Source organism: Equus caballus, chromosome 24 (genome assembly GCF_041296265.1).
Source record: "Equus caballus isolate H_3958 breed thoroughbred chromosome 24, TB-T2T, whole genome shotgun sequence".
Taxonomy (NCBI): Eukaryota; Metazoa; Chordata; class Mammalia; order Perissodactyla; family Equidae; genus Equus; species Equus caballus.
Window position 1 is genome coordinate 55,433,111 of NC_091707.1, and position 9,085 is coordinate 55,442,195.

General features: G+C 60.2%; 1 long non-coding RNA gene across 1 annotated transcript; it reads left to right on the forward strand.

Moving 5' to 3' along the window:
- Window positions 1-358: 358 nt before the first annotated feature.
- LOC138920573 (uncharacterized) lies at window positions 359-2,963 on the forward strand. Its single transcript, XR_011431977.1, has 3 exons — window positions 359-761; window positions 1,017-1,155; window positions 2,610-2,963. It is a non-coding gene; the product is annotated as an uncharacterized lncRNA (long non-coding RNA).
- The last annotated feature ends 6,122 nt before the right edge of the window (window positions 2,964-9,085 follow it).

Here is a 9,085-nt window from a genome sequence, read left to right on the forward strand (position 1 = left end):
CCCGCGGTGGCCAGGGGCACGACCAGGTGTCCGGGAGGGCTGATACTGGCCGTCTGTGTGTTTGTTTGGGCCCGTGTTGACCGTGGCGGCACTTCAGCGGCCCCCACATCAGGGATCTGGTCTCCGACGATCGTGAGTCCCCCACAGGGTGGGGCCTCGGTCTACATGGGCTTCTCAGAGCCCTCGGTGAGGAAGGCAGGGTGCTGCTCAGTTTACGGAGGAGGAATCTGGGCTCAGAGGGGGCCAGGCCAGGTCGGCAGGACCCTTTGAACTGGAGCCCGGCTCTCCCGCCCCAGCCCAGCCCTCCTTCCCAGTGCTGCCCCCGGGGCTGGGCGTCCCGTCTGCTCATTTCTGGGCTGATTTCTGTCGCTGCCACCACTGCACAAAGAGGCCGGGAGAGGCCAGGGTGGAGGAGCAGGCTGTGAGGCTGGGGCGGGGTGGGCGGGCGCTCCTGGCGATCCCCGCCTCGTGTCCCCCTAACTCCCCGGGGAGAGCCGACCTCTCAGGCAGGTGCTGGGTGAGGCTCAGCTGTCCCCGGAGCAGCAGGGCGACTTTGAAGGGAGGGGCTGGTGACGGACTAACTCTGCCCGATAGCTGTGGGTTTCAGGCCCGGCTTCCCCACTGACTGTGTGCCCTGGAGCAAAGCCCTTAACCTCTCTGAGCCTTTTCATCCCTGGACACAGGAGGACTGCTTAAGGCGGGGCAGTTTTAAGATGAGAGGTGACAGCATGGGGAAGCGCCCTCCTGATGCCCGGCCTAAGGTGAGTGCACAGCGGGGGTGGCGCCAACCTCCAGGGAGTGGGCCTGGTGTCTGGTTGACAGGGGGCAGGAGTCTGCGTTGGTCTTCAAGAGAAGAAGGATCCTGACGATACTCCAGGGCCGGACTCTCCAGGGAGAGGGGCCACAGGTCATGGCGTGGACACAGAATTCCATGAGAGCCGACGCCGACATTGCAGCTCCTGTCCCACCGGGCACCCCCTCCAGGGGGTGGCCCTCTTCTGATGCCCCCTGTGCAGTTCCAAGGGACAAAGGGAGCCGGGGTGCCGAGCACACGTCCTACCTGGAGCCAGGTGTGCTGGAGCTGGACAGCAGGTGGCAGTGGCTGGAAGGCAGCGGACGGAGGTTCGGAGGCTGGCCGGCGGTGCGGTGGAAGAGGTGGGTCTGGATGGAGTTCTGGGGTCCGGGCCAGTGCCCACGGCCAGGCTTTCCTCCCCACAGGGCGAACCCACACAGTGGGTTGAGTCTGTTTAAAGGGGCAGGGACAGGACCCCAGGCACCCAAAGTGCCTGCCAGCTTTCTGTCAGGCCCCTGTGCCCGGGTGCCCGCGGAGTCCCTGGCACCTCCCTTGGAGGAGGCGGAGGAGGCTTTGAAACCTTGTCTGCAGGGCTGAAGGAGGCGTGGCACCCCAGCCTCCAGAATCCCTGGGGCCTGGGAGAGCCGACCGAGAGAGGACCCATGTGAGTCTCTGTTCTCTCACACAAAATGGGGACCAAGAGACATACGCACTTGGCACCTGGTGGGCACTCAGCCAAACGAGGTCTCTTTCTCCTCCTGGGGAAGTAGGAACAAACCCCTGCCCTGCTGGCTGGTAGGAGGTTGTGGTCAGATGAGCTACAAGGTTTTGTTGGCGGTAAAGTGCTAAGTAGATGAGCAAATCATTTGATAGATTAGAAGTGCTTGGAGGAAAACAAAGGAAGGAAAGGTGACAGGTCCCTGAGAAGGGGAATCTGACTGAGACCTGAAGGAGGAGGAGTGAGTGTTTGGGGATCCAGGCAAAGGATGCTGGGCAGAGGGAACAGCCTGTGCAAAGGCCCGGGGGTAGAGACTTATCTTGGCATCTGAGCAGCAGCAGGAGGGCCAGTGTGGCTGGAGGAGAGAGAGGGAGGAGAGAAGGGCCATCAGGTGACAAGAGGGGGCTTGGGACAGGTGGGGGAAGAGCCGGATCATATGGGGCACTGGTTAATGCTGGGTCATGAGGCATGGTGTGGTCTGCCTCTCACAGGCTTGCCTTGCAGTGGAGACTCAGGCTCAGACAGGGAGGTGGGAGCAGAGAGAGGGGAAGACATGACCAGATTCTGAACACGTTTGGAAAATAAAACCACTGGAACTTGCTGAGGGCTAGAGTGTGGGATGGGAGAGAATTGGGTCTCCTGCCTGAGCAACCGGAACACGGAGCGGGGCACTCACCTCAAGGGCCTGGAAGGCGCTGATGGGGTGGGGTGGCCGAGCTGGGCCGAGCCCACCTCCAGCTTCCCGGGAGATGGTGGCACCTCTGGTGGGCATGCAGAGGGCAGGCAGAAGCCCAGAAACTTCCAGAACCAGTGAAGTCATGGGACGTATCACATATGAAATGTTGGCTGATGAAGCTCGAGATGGCTCCTTTCTCCATAAGCGTGTGCTCGGGCACACACACTCACACTCACGCGTTCTCACACTCACATCTGGATCATAAAGATGTGAATGTTCACAAGGTTGTTGGTGACATGTTTTCCTCTTTATACTTTTCTATTTTCTAAGTTTTCTACAATAAATGCGTATTCCTAACATCAACCAAAAAAACCTTCTATTTTTAAATTTTTATTTATTTATTTATTTTTTTGCTGAGGAAGACTGGCCCTGAACTAACATCCGTGCCCATCTTCATCTTCTTTATATGTGGGACGCCTGCCACAGCATGGCTTGACAAGCAGTGCATAGGTCTGTACCCGGGATCCGAACTGGTGAACCTCAGGCCACCGAAGTGGACCGTGCGCCACTGGGCTGGCCCCCTCGTCTATTTCTTTCTTTAGAAGATTTCTATCATCTTAGATACAGAGATTCTGCTTTTGAAAAAACTGCTGAAAGGAATTCGTCTGAAATATGAGAATAACGTCTAGCACAGTGATGACACAACAGAGTGGCTTCTCCTAACCAACAGGAAAACGTGCAACCCTGAATGTCCCAAATAAAAAGCATCAGCCAGCTGTGGTGCGAACTGTCATGTGGCCGTGGATACTCCGTGTCTGTTGAATTTGTATAAACAGAGGCAAATATTTCTGTACGGGAACCACGAGACACAAGAGCACAGACGTGGTCGGACCCCTGGTGGGCAAAACTAAACCCAGAGAAAATGAACAGAAAAAAGACTGGAAGGAAATGTCACCGTGTCAACGTTTTCTGTGTAGAGGAAGTACAGACGATTTTTTTTTTCTTCTGGATTCTCAGCCTTTTCTAGAATTTTCTTTAAACAGCATGTATTACTTTAAGAAAGAAAAACAAGTCCCAGGCACTTTCATTTTAAGAACCCCACCCAGGCTTCAAAGCCCATTAAAACACCAGCTTCCAGGCAGGACGGCTGAGCTCCCCCGCCCCGTCCCCCCAACGAGGGCGTGTTGTCCTGTCTGTGGTGCGTGTACAGCAGGGAGTCAGTGGGTGGCGGATTCATCCTTTCTGCCCTCCGGGGGCTCCTGTGGAAGCAGAGGTGACCACCACTGGGGCTGCCTCCGACACACTGGGGCGTGGCAGAGGGGGCGGGAGAGGGGAGTGCCCCCAGCAGGGCCCAGCTTGTCCCCCTTCTTTGCCCTCACCTGGGGAGCCTCCCCAAGGTGACAGCGGGCGTCAGTTACTGGCCGAGGCCTCTGGGTGGCTCCACCTGCCCTAAGCTGGGAGGCCGGCTCTGCCCTGCCCCTTACCCCTCCCAGCTGGCGCCTTCGCAGAGTGTCTGTCCTCCCTGCTGGCGGCAGCTGAGGACCTGAGAGCCACCAACCGGGCCGGGAGGTCCTGGAAACCTCTCTCTCCTTATTCTATTCAAGGTGGCCCTCAGGGGGCCTAAAATGACCCCGTGCGCCCCAAATCCCTGCGTGTTGGGAACAGAAATACGCTGGAAATATGCTCGCATTTGTGCAGAGAAGTCAAAGATCCGGGACATGTGTCACCCAGGGGGCTGGACAAAGGTGGGGAAATCTGTGCACTTCGGGGGCAGCCTGACGGGTCCAAGGCAGGGGTGGGGGATCTGGGAGCGGGCTCCTCTCTCCCTCCTCCTCTCCCTCCCTCCTCGTCCCACAGGATGGGGCGGCCTCCGGCTTCTCTCCTCCCCTCGCTGTCCTCCCACACACCCGGGTGCATCTGAGACCGGCCCGGGCGCCCCTCCTGTGCGCCCCTCCAGCCAGGGTGGCCAGACCTTGGCCTTCAAGACGCCAAGGGAGCCATTTGGCGGGGCTGTGTAGTGGCATTATGGGAAGTTTTATTGACCAGGCCCCGCAGTCTGGATTTTCTCTAACGCAGCTGTCTGTGCTCACTCCCAGGAGGGGTGAGAACATCCAGCCACCTGGCTGAGCTTGCTGGGAACGGACGTCAGGAGCAGTAACTGGAAGGCAGTGGGCCCCCGTGGGGGCCTGGCAGGGGGAGAACTGCTCAGCGGGGCCCAGGGGCTCCCACCCGCTGCACACAACTGCCAGACTCCATGATCCGTGAGACAAAGACCTCTGTTGTCACTGTCCCCCTCCTCGGTCATGGGGTCCCCACTGGCCAGACCTGACAAGCCCTGGGCAGCACCGTCCAATCCCACCTTCGGCATCCACAGGGCCAGTAGAGGCCGCCCCTTGCCGGGCGCCCCACTCGCCTCCCTGCCCAGCCTCCATCCGCTGCCCCCACCCCGAGGCCAGGTAGGGACTGCGCTGGGGAGGAAGTAATTCACTGTATTGTCATCCTAATGCTTGTGCAATGAGGTGTGAAATTCTGTGTTTCCAAAATTTGTTATCAGCTGCGCTCCCTGTACTCCGGAGCGGGTGGCATTGAGGAAATTCGGGAGAAGCGGTGTGATTTCTGTGACATGAGTTATGACATGCTTGTGGCTCCATGGCTGGGAGGACTCGGGCGGGAGAGGGACCTATCACTCCGGAGAGAGCCTTCAACAGGCTTCATTAGGCTGAAAACGATAACGAATATCTTCCCCTCACCTGTTTTCATTCATAACGGCTCTCTCTTATCTTTTGGCCACACATACCATTCTTTCAAGAAATTTATACATACCAGGGAGAAAAACGGGGTGAGCGTGGGGTGAACAGAGCGTCCCCCTCGCCCCAGGCCCCTCCTCCTCCTGGCTGGCGCCGGCAGGGGGCGCAGCGGGCTCACCGAGAGAGGGGTGGGGGCCCAGGCAGGGACGTGGGGCTGGGGCCGCGGCCAGCTTGACTTTCAGGGCGGAGAGTCAAACCTTCTGGAAACTTCCAGGCCCTTTCGCCTCCTGATCCCTCCAGCTGCGCTCAAATGTTAGCCAAAGGCAGACTTTCTCCAGCCATCTTTCCCCTCCATTAGACAGAAAGCAGGGCAATGGGAGCGAAAACCTGGGGCAGGGTCTCCTGTCAGGGGGCCCAGGGTGGGGGCCGGGGGCAGAAATTACCTTCAACTTCTAATTCTGGGCTTCTGCCTCCAGGAGCCCAGGCCTCAGCCCCACTCTGTCCTCCTCACTCCCAGCTGGGCCTAGCGTGGCCTCACTGTAGTCCCCACTGTCCCTACTCCCTTTCCTCCCCCATGGCCGCCAGCATAACTGCTGGAGCTTTTTAAAGCTCTGGCTTTGTCTTTCCTCTTCTCAGGACCTGTCTGAGGCTGCCCCTCAACACTGCCCAGCGGCCTGGCATTCGGGACCCCAGCTGGGCAGCCCCTCCGACCTTTAGCCTCAGGGACAGCTGCTCCCCTCACTCCGCTGGGTCTCTCTGACAAGGCTCCCAAAATAGCCGGGCACGTCGGCGCCCTGGCTCAGGCTTGTCCTGCTGCCGGGAAGGCCTCCCCCTCCCCTGCATTTGGCAAACTCATTTGTACCCTTCAAGGCCCATCCCCAAGGTCACCTCCACTGGGAAGCCTTCCAAAGGCTCTGAGGCCCTGCCTGGGCCTCCTCAGCACAGCAGCCGCCGCTCAGCCGGTGGGAGAGGGCCCTGGTCCCGCTCCAGGCTCAGGTCGATGGGCCCTCCGGGTCCTCCTCCTCTGGGCACTGCTGGCTGTCAGCTGCCCCGGGCGCCCACTTGGGGCACAGCGGACCTGGGAGTCGGTCCTGACATCGTTTCCATCTTGCAGGCCGGGCCTCCGAGGCTCAGAGAGGTCCTAGCAGCTTGCCCCGGCCCCACAAGCCTGTCTCTCAGCCTGTCTATCTATGCTCTTCTCTGCAACACTACCTGCCCTTTACGAAATCCCAAGTTCCTCCAGCAACAGGGAGTCCACTCCCCAGTCCCAGCTGGACTCCGTACCAGGGGTTCCAGTTCACCAGCTCCAGGGCCCAGGTTGGGCGGGAGTCCCCAGGACACCAGTTGCTCTTTCGCCACTGAGCACGCTGGGAGGCCTTCCACAGGGGCCCAAGGGGCAGGGGTCAGCCTGGCTCTGGTGCTGCGTCTGGCCCAGACCAACCCTCGCAGGATGGGCTTGTGTCTTGACAAGCGACAGGGTTGAGGCAGGGTCTTCAGGTAGAGGGAACAGCTCCAACTGAGGCCTGGGGTGGGACCTTGTGGGCGGTGGGAAGCAGGGAGCAGGCAGTGGTCAGCAGGGCTGTGGCATCAAGACAAGAAGGCTGGCACCAGAGGTGGGGCAGAGGGGGCGTGGACGGGAGGGAGGCCCTCGCTGCCAGCCTGGTTGCTGTGCAGAACGGCAGGGGTGTGACAAAGGTGCTGGAACTGGGTTTCGGGAGGGGAGTGGGCACCAAGATCCAGATGGTCTTTGGGTTTTGTCATGACCACCCCAGGCACAGAAAGGGAAACTGAGGCCTGGGCTGGGGGGGCGGGTGCAGTGACGGGCCAGCCCTGCTCTGGCCCAGAACACCTACATGTCCACATGGGCCTGCTCGCCCAAGCCCGTGCCTCATGGTGGCCCATCCCCAGCCTGCAGCCCCCTGCCCCCTGGGCCGAGAGGACAATGTGGAGGAGTGAGCAGCATCTGGGCCGCCTCGCTGGGCCCTCTGTCGCTTGTTCTGCAGTCACGGTCTTCAGACTTGCTAATCAGTCGGTAACCGCACACCCCGAGAATGTGCCTGTCTCGATTACACGGTCCACGCTCCAACTCTGCCTTCCGCCTCTTTCTGGGGACGCTCGGGGAGAAACCCAGCGGCCTCCCTTCTCTCGAGGAAGTGTCCCCCGCAGATGTTTTTACAAAGTTGGGGCCAGGGAACATACGAACAAATGCCACGATTCGTGTTTGCAAAACCCTCCCTGCCAGCTTCTGTCTTGAGAGGCGGGGGCTAGGGGAGGCGGGCAGATGTGGACCCCGGGCATGTGGCCAAGCACTCTGTTCAGGGCAGTGTTCCCCATCGCAGGCGGAACTAAGCAGCATGCAGGACCCGGGAAACTCCGTGACCATCGGGGGCTCCGGGGTGCCTGCGGGCCAGCCCACTGGCCAGTCATCGCCCGGCCGCCCCCAAGCAGGTGGCCTGGCTCCGCAGATGGGGGGCACCCAGTGGGGGGCTCCCCTGCCCTTCAGAGAGGCTCAATTACCCCAAAGGTCAGCGGGCATGTTCCTAATTATTGTAATAACAACAATTAGTAGGAGTGTTGATTGCGAGGTCCCAGTACTCTCGCTCCTAACCCAGCCGCATGGCCTCGCCAGGGCCTGAGAGGGGGCACGCAGGGCACGGGCCCATAGCCCCATCTTACAGATGTGGACACTGAGGTCCAGTGGGCTTCAAGACACCCGTTCCAAGGCACCGGCCGGGCAGTAGTGGGTGGGACCAGGCGCTGGGTTTCCGACTGTTAACTTTGGAAGTGAAGTTGGCATGGGCATCAGTGCAGTGGGGAGGAGGTATCTTTAGGGCTGTGGGGGGGTGGTCCTTGAGGTCACATATAGACGGTGATCTCTATGGTTTCCTGCAAAACCAGCCCTGCTCAGGGAGGCCTGGCCACCCACCTCCTTTGTGACATTTATTGGGACACTCTGAGCTGACTGGGGGGTTCTCCCACCCAGGCTCCCACAGAGCGGAGGAAGACTCTTGTCCCCAGGGAGTAACCTCCAGCAGCAGGGGACCCTCCTGTCCCCGAATGACCATGTCCCAGGCAGGACGAGGAGCAGGAGGCCCAGGGCAGTCTGGTGGGTGTTTGGGCTGAGGCTTAAAACCATTGGGGGTGGCGGAGGAGGAGAGCAGCGAAGGAAGGCATCCTCCCCATGTCCTGTGGGGAGCAGAGCAGCCTGGACGGGTCCACCAGGGTCCACGTGGGACCGCCAAGATAGGCCAAGCTCAGAGAGAAAAGAGCAGACTGTGGGGTGGAGAGACAACTTGCTGACACCCCCAGGGTCTGGGTAAATGGCTGCAGTGAGCCTTGGAGCCAAGGAATAGGAGAGAGAAAAAGTGAAGTGAGGGGCCTTGTGGGACCATGACAGAAAGGATGGAGCAAGGGACATGTGAGAGTAAGGAGCTGAGCCTCTGGCAACAGGGGGCCCCCCGAAGAATCAGGAGGAGCTGCCACTGGGGGAGATGGGAATAGACCCACTTCACCGCCTGACCCTAGGAGAGCCATGCGCATCTGTGAGGGGGCTGCCTGGAGGAGGTAGCAGGTCTGAGATGCAGCGGGCTGCAGGAAGGTGTGTATGGAGTGGACCTCCTACTGCAGCCCCCCGGGGGCCGGTGACTCCCTGGCCCGCTTTCTGGGAGCCGGCTACGTTGCTGTCCTGCGTTTGCAGAGCGGAGCCCGGCTGAGGGAGCCCCAGGAGGGAAGGCCCTCCTTGGGGTGGAACGAGCCGTGGAGGCTTCTCTCTGCAGCCTCAGAGCAGCGTTTTAATTAGTCCAGTTCTCAATCATTTTTACTGTTCCCCACACACGGAGGGTTTATTAAAAGCCAGGCCAAGTTAAAAATACTGGTGACAGGGATGTGCAGGAGGAGGGAGTCGCCAAGACGGGCACCCTGACCACGAGGAAGCTGGAGCAGCTCCTCCCGAGGGAATCCCTGAGCACGTCCTGTCCATGCCCCAGCTGGAGGGAGGCAGGGCGGCCACCGCAGTTGCGCCAGTCTGGCTCTGCCTGTGCTGAGTGCAGGGCGGGACCAGGCCTCTAGCCCCTCGGTGCCAAAAGGCATGGGCACAAGGGCAAGGTGCGGCCCTCTCCTGAAGGCACCCCAGCTGCCCGCTCCCCTCCAGG